The sequence below is a fragment of the Ixodes scapularis genome, unplaced genomic scaffold (genome assembly GCF_016920785.2).
Source record: "Ixodes scapularis isolate PalLabHiFi unplaced genomic scaffold, ASM1692078v2 PGA_scaffold2__306_contigs__length_199485367, whole genome shotgun sequence".
Classification (NCBI taxonomy): Eukaryota; Metazoa; Arthropoda; class Arachnida; order Ixodida; family Ixodidae; genus Ixodes; species Ixodes scapularis.
In genome coordinates this window covers 154,790,999-154,797,859 of record NW_024609857.1, presented here as the reverse complement: position 1 = coordinate 154,797,859, position 6,861 = coordinate 154,790,999, and positions in this window count along the sequence as shown.

Below are 6,861 nucleotides of genomic sequence, written 5' to 3'. Positions count from 1 at the left end.
GGATAAGAAGAAAATGCAAAAATTCAATAATTTTGCGAAATGTTTTTATTTCACGCAATACCTGGGGGACTAGTACAGCCTTGTCTATCGGTGTGTTGGGCCACTGACAGGTCTAAAACAGATATTAGAGCGCAGCTCTTAGGCGCCCGTTTCCAGCTTTAGCGGCGTCGCCGTCGCCGTCGGCGTAACCGTGCGTTGCATTATGGGGCATTCCCCATAATTACGTCACACGTGACGTCACGTGTGACGTCACGAGTCACGTCACAAGGGTCACTAAGGTCACGAGTGACGTTACTCGTAACCGCGCTTTGAATTATGAGATGTTTCCTTTTATGACGCCAAAGGTGACGCCACGTGTGACGTCACAAGGGTCATGAGTGACGTCACAAGGATCACTAGGGTCACACGTGACGGCGTCGAAATAGACCGATCTCACTAAGCGTTCGGCGCATGCGTGACACCGCCGTAACTTTAGTTCACAGGGGGCAGACAACAGTGCACGAGAGGGCTCGTGCCGTCTAGTGCCTACACACGCAGTGCTCCAGCGAGATTGTCGCACGTGCAGAAATACTAAAGTTCCCTCGATGCATTGCGGCAGCGGTGGCGTAGTCAAACTGGCTGGTGAGATCGGCCTATTAGCGGCGAGATGTTTCGGTGGCGCCCTCCTATGGTTCCCCTTTGTGACGTCATTACCTTGCGAACAACAAGTTTGATGGTGTTTGTAAATAGCATGGCGGAAGCCTGAAATCATTGCGCTCTCAAAGCAACACTGCCAACACCATCAAAATTAAAGTTCTTTCCTTCCTCTTATTTCCGTCGATGGCATACCCTTTCCGACGTCATAGTCAGCTTTTGGGCCAATCGTGGAAGGCCGACCACAGCGACGCTTTCGGTCGCGCACGTCGCCAATAGACTTCTTGCTATATTACCCAAGCATCAAGGAGAATGCAGGGATTGGTGTTCCACGCGCCAGACGCGCACGCCTCGCCCGTATAAAGAATTTGAAGTAAATATCCAAAATAAAGCATTGACAAACGCGCGTTCAAGGTACAACTTGTTTTAGGTATTTGCTTTAGAAAAGTTACTACTGCTGAGGTTACGTACTGGCCTCAGCAGTAGTGACTTTTCTAAAGCAAATACCTAGAACAAATTGTACATTGAACGCGCGTTCGTCAATGCTTTATTTTGGTTATTTACTTCGAATCTTTTATACGGGCCAGGCGTGCGCGTGTGGCGCGTGGAACAACAATCCCTGCATTCTCCTTGATGCTTGGGTAATATAGCAAATGGTCTATTGGTGAAGGTAAAGCTTTTTGATCTTTTTGCGTTTTTCTTGCAAGTTGCGTCAAATGCGCCAGTGCACGAGGCCCGTGTCTCAAGCGGCCCTGGGAAGCGAATGGCGGCGTAGCACTGAAACAAGTGGCCCTTCGAAGCGAATGGCGGCGGAGCACCCGCTCGTGGCACGTGTCTTGCGCGTTTCCAGAACAATGATTGGCGGAACTTGAAAGCGTGGATTTTATCGAGGGAATTGCTAGATGCTATAGATGTTACGTCACAGCGTCGCTTCCTATGAGGCGCCGTTTACACATACGCAACCGAGTAAGACAGAGGCTGAGTTTACATGGATGCGATCGTAGCGAATCGAATCGAGATTAACCGCCTATGATTGGGTAGACGAGGAAGGGAAAGGAGGATCGCGGGCGCGTGACTGGTCACATCTCGATTCGATGCGCCATGGTCGCATCCATGGAAACGTAGCCACAGAGAGACAAGACTGGTTTTTAAGCCTCTTGCGACGTCTTAGGATTGGATGCGCTGCAGCGGAGCTGGTCCTAAGACGTCGCAAGAGGCTTAAAACCCGGTCTAGTTTCTCTCGGTCTTACTTGGTTGCATATATGTGAACGGCGCTGAACCAAGGGGTTTCCCCAGGAATTTAAATTAGGAGGGGGTGTCTAAATTTTTAGGAAGGGCGGCGGGTAGGGGGGGGGGGGGCTATTGGCAAAAGAGGCCTTTAGAAAAAAACAATAGGGAGGGGCGTACACCCCCCTAGGGGGTGTGTCGGGAAATCACTGCTATTACCAGCCAATCCAGTGTGGCCTTCGTTTCTATGCGTCCCAGCACCTAGCGTCTCGAAATATCCACAGTACAGTCGCAGCGATAGCCGCGACGAGTAACGGCGAAATCATTGGGCATCGGCCTAGCGTTTACGAAGCGTGGGGCGGCGTGAACAAAAGCGTTCAGAACCAAACACCGGAATCTGACGTGTATCAGACGACAAAGAATACGCAGCGAGACAGCGTAAATATTTGGTTAACATTCCCTATTTCATTCCGTGCGCGCCGGCCGGCGTTTGGAATTCGCTGACCGGTGTTCGGCACGCACTTTTCGCTCGTGCCGATCGATGCTGCCACATAACTTTCCCCTCCACAACCCAGAGATTGAGTTGTTCCTCTGCTTTTTTCCGAAAGCTTTTTTTTTTTTTTTATTCAGGAGCGCGTGAGCGCGTGAAAGCACGTCTTCCGGCACAAGCTCTTGGCATTGACAGTGCTACAACGGCATTTATTTATCTGCTATTTCTTTTCCACAGAAAGCGCGTGGAGTGGGCTTCCGGCATAGAGTTATTATAATGTATTCTAGAGGTTGAAATTGCGCTAGTATTCTGTTGCAAATTGAAGCGGACAGCAAGCAGTCGGAAATCGACGTCCGGTAATGTGTTCCTATGGAAAAAAAAAGCGATTGCATCTTCTCCCCGCGTTTTATTATTAGAGCAAATATCACGAATAGTTTGTAAGCACTAGGTAGATCGGAACATTTCTCAGTCACGCAGACGAAAGAATTGGTCAGTTACGGCGTCTTACATCCCAATTCATGGCATGAAAAACGGTGCTGAAACGGCTTCGTACAATTACTTATGTGCACTGTCAGATACTGTTAGCGCGAACACGGTGTCGGCGCTTTCCAGCATGGAGGATATACGTGTCAAACAAACGAAGAACATCTGGAAAACCAAGAGAGATGGCAAGAACTAATCAGTAACACTGGATAATTACCTCCTTGTGCTTGCAAACGACCAAAAAGAATTGAAGGCCAGATAATATAGCCCGATTTGCAACAAACAAGTCGAGTTTTATTGTTGCTGCTGATGAACATGTGCGAAGATGCTTATGGGCATCTTCGCACATATCCACTGATATCTGGGCTATGAAAGACATTCTCTTCATAACCCACATACTTTTATCTTTACGTTTTGAAAGTTTTTAACCGCTCGTAAAGGTGCACGACGGGGTCATTTTCATATATCTGACAGGAGTTGCATATTGCCGCGCGCGGGGTCACGAACTTGTAGAAGATTCTTGTTTATTCTTGCTGCGGACATACCTTCTATCGTTTATCCCTGCTTCTGTTGTTCTAGAAAGTGCGCGTTCATCCTCGCCCCTAGCGCGCTGCGCTCGAACCTTCTCCGCCGAATCTAGGAGATAGTGACTCATTCTAGATAAGAGGCCACCCGCAACCTTGTCGAGTCAGTTTCGCCTCAGCGCTCGACCTTGCTGCTTCGCCGCCTTCGACGCCCGCGACGCTCTGTTGTTATCATTCTATTTCCTTTTATTTTCGGGCACAAGTTCGCCCCATTAAACGCTCAGTTTACTCCGTCATTCACCGCCTCGTCACTTGTCATCCGTGACATTTTGGTGGAAGTGCTGGGTAACGCATGCCCCTGCCGCGTACCCCTCCGAGGGCCCGCAGTGCAAGTCCGACGCCTAGCCCGCGAAGAACCAACGAAAGCACTTCCGAGATCCGGTTCAGTCGTCGCACCCAAGGCCTACACCCGGAATTCGGACCTCTGCCGCCCAAGACTAAGCAGCCAACGAGACCAACGATGGACAGCCAGTCGTCGCAGAACCCGTCCACCGCCAGCGTCGTCGTCCTGCCCGTCGCACCCCGGACGTTGACGCCTTTCCACGGGGAGGTCCACGAAGACATCGAAGACTGGCTGCGACACTACGAACGTGTAGCCCGCCACAACGGATGGACGACTAAGCAGTGCCTCCACAACCTTTACTTCTCGCTTGAAGGCACTGCGAGGCACTGGTTTGAAAACCACGAGGCCTCCTTCCCCACATGGGAGTCCTGCGTCGCCGAACTTAAACGAGCATTCATTAACCACCATCGTCGCCAGCGAGCAGAGGACCTGCTTCAAACAAGGGTGCAGGGCCCCAATGAAAGCCTGACCAGCTTTGTAGAGGATGTTCTGCGTCTAAGTGCCCGAGCAGACCCGGAGGCCGCTGAGGAAAAGAAACTTCGAATTGTCATGCGAGGCGTCAAGGCAGAAATTTTTGGAGGCCTGGTTCGCAATCCCCCGACGACCGTCGATGCATTTGTGAGTGAAGCCACGAACATCGAGCGCGCACCGACGGCCCGAGCAAGCCACTACCACCGACTCACCGGCGCGCCTACTTCTTCAACCGTGGCAGCTACCTTTCCGGACCTGAGCACCACCGGTGTCGACAGCCTTCGGGATATTGTCCGGGATATCGTCCGGGAAGAGCTCCGGAAGATTCTACCTGCTGCAGATCGCCCAGCCTCACTCTCACTCGCCGACGTCATCCGAGAGGAAGTTCACCGAGCTTTCCATCCCGAGGTTGCCGTCACCGCAGCAGCACAGCAGGAGCCAGCCGTGAGCTACGCCGAAATGCTCCGTCGAGCACCATCAGCACCGCGTCCGTACATGGCGCCTCCCCGACGTGTGCTTCCAGAGCCGCAGCATTCCCGACGCCAGGAAGATCGGGCGCACGTTCGTCCAGAACAAGTTGCGCCAAGGAAGACCGACGTGTGGAGGACGGCTGATCGACGCCCGTTGTGCTACCACTGCGGGGAAGCCGACCATATCTACCGACAATGCCCCTACCGCCAGCTGGGCCTACGAGGGTTCGCGCCCAACGACCCTCGACCACGTCTTGGAGAGCGACCTCGGGACATCGAGGACTACCTCCGCCACTCTTCATCTCCTGAGTCGTCTCCCCGCCGAGTATTCGGTTCGCCATCTCCCCGACGCTCGCTATCGCCCTTCCGCCGGTCTCGCCGAGACAGCCTGTCACCCATTGCGTCCCGTCGGGAAAACTAGGCGCGGCAAAGCCGGGAGGTGGTGTTGCCGAAGACGAACGATGCCAAGATCCTCCAAGATCGTCGGTGCTCTCCCACTCTAACGCTGCAACGCCCCGAAACGACGTTTCTGTAACTGTGTCGAATAACCTCAATGTTATCGTCGACGGCCACGACGCGACAGCACTCGTCGACACCGGAGCGGATTACTCCGTTTTGAGTGGGAGACTCTCTCGTCGCCTTCGAAAAGTTACGACGTCGTGGGATGAACCACAGATACGAACCGCCGGCGGACACCTCATCACGCCTGTCGGCAGGTGCACTGCTCGCGTTGAGATCCACGGTGAAACCTGCCCTGTCAAGTTCGTCGTTCTGCAAGACTGTTCGAGAGACGTCATTCTCGGAATGGACTTTTTGTGTAAATACGGCGCCATCATCGACCTTGGGGAGAACAAGCTGACGCTTCGGAAACCTGTTCCCTCGGCGGAAGATCCCAAAGCGACATTAGCTGCAGTGCGAGTCCTTACCAGCCACGTAAACCTGCCGCCGCTGTCCAGTGTCTTTGTCCCCGTCGAGACCGACGAAGCCACCTGCGGGATAGCGCTGTTGGAAGGAAGCGTCCAACTTCTCCTTGGACGAGGGATTGGTATTGCAAGAGGCGTAACCAAGCTCCAGGACGGGCGTACCGTAGCCCTTGTCACCAACTTCCGGCAAGAGTCGCAGCACCTTACAAAGGGTGCAGCTGTTGGCTACGTCGAGGAAATTCAGGACTCGGCCGCCATCGCCGTGATCTCAGAAGACGCCTCTCCGACGCACCACAAGGGAACCACGCCGTCAAAGCTCGACATCGACCCATCCCTCCCAGGCCCACAACGACGACAGCTGACTGACGTACTCGCTGAGTTCAGTGAGTGCTTCGCCACATCGTCAAGGCTACGCCAAACAGCGGTTGCGAAGCATCGAATTGTTACTGACGATGACGTGCCCCCTATTCATCAGTCGCCGTACCGAGTTTAGGTGAAGGAGAGGGAAACTATCCAGAAACAAGTTCAAGAAATGCTTGACGACGATATTATCCAGCCTTCAAGCAGTCCGTGGGCCTCTCCAGTCGTGCTGGTGAAGAAGAAGGACGGAACCCTTAGGTTCTGCGTGAACTACAGGCGGCTGAACGCTGTTACAAAGAAAGATGTCTATCCGCTTCCCCGCATAGATGACACCCTCGACCATTTACGCCACACCCGATACTTTTCGTCGATGGACTTGAAGAGTGGCTACTGGAAGATTGAGGTCGATGAACGGGACCGCGAGAAGACTGCCTTTGTCACGCCCGATGGACTTTACGAGTTCAAGGTGATGCCCTTCGGACTCTGTACGGCGCCGGCAACTTTCCAGCGGGTCATGGATACCATACTAACGGGACTGAAGTGGCAGAGCGGACTCGTTTACCTGGATGACGTCGTTGTTTTTTCGCACGACTTCGACGAGCACTTGAAACGGCTTAGGGCCGTGCTCCAAGCCATCAAGACCGCAGGGCTCACACTCAAGCCAACGAAGTGCCGCTTCGCCTACGCCGAACTTAAGTTCCTTGGTCATGTCGTTAGTAGCGAAGGAGTACGCCCTGACCCCGCGAAGACATCCGCCGTAGCCGAATTCCCTCGACCATCGGACAAGAAGGCCATCCGCAGATTCCTGGGGCTGTGCGCGTACTACAGACGCTTCGTTCAAGATTTCGCAAAAATTTCGGCGCCCCTCACACATCTT